This window comes from Sinocyclocheilus anshuiensis, unplaced genomic scaffold, assembly GCF_001515605.1.
Source record: "Sinocyclocheilus anshuiensis isolate Anshui unplaced genomic scaffold, SAMN03320099.WGS_v1.1 scaffold117, whole genome shotgun sequence".
NCBI classification, from domain to species: domain Eukaryota; kingdom Metazoa; phylum Chordata; class Actinopteri; order Cypriniformes; family Cyprinidae; genus Sinocyclocheilus; species Sinocyclocheilus anshuiensis.
In genome coordinates this window covers 617,133-617,665 of record NW_015536624.1, presented here as the reverse complement: position 1 = coordinate 617,665, position 533 = coordinate 617,133, and positions in this window count along the sequence as shown.

The following is a 533-nucleotide window of genomic DNA, read 5'->3' as shown; positions in this document are numbered from 1 at the left end:
CCCACACACACACACACACACACACACACACACACACACACACACAGGGCAGCGCTTGCGTGTCAGAAACTCACATGAATTTATTTGGGCACTAAATTTGTGTTCGGCGGTGAATCAGTGAGATAATCTATCATCTTGTTCAATCTTCCTGTCATGTCCGTCTCTCTCTGTGATAGCGGCTGTACGTCTGTGAGTGTGTTTTTGTGCGAGTGTGTTTGTATCTTGTGTGTGCTGGCGTGTGACAGAGAGAGAATTTCTGCCCTGTTCAATCACCCATAAAATAACCCAGCTGAGAGTTCCCACAATGCCCCTCGGCTCACAATAGTATGACTGAATGAGTCAACAAACTCACACAAACACCTATGTAAATACATCTACATATCTGGGGACTTTCCATTCAAAATCTGTTGTTTTTAATTTAAGCTAATTACTAATCTGCTCACTCTATCAAACCGGAAACATACAACCATGTTAGATGAATAAAGACTATCTATCTATCTATCTATCTAGCTATCTATCTATCTATCTATCTA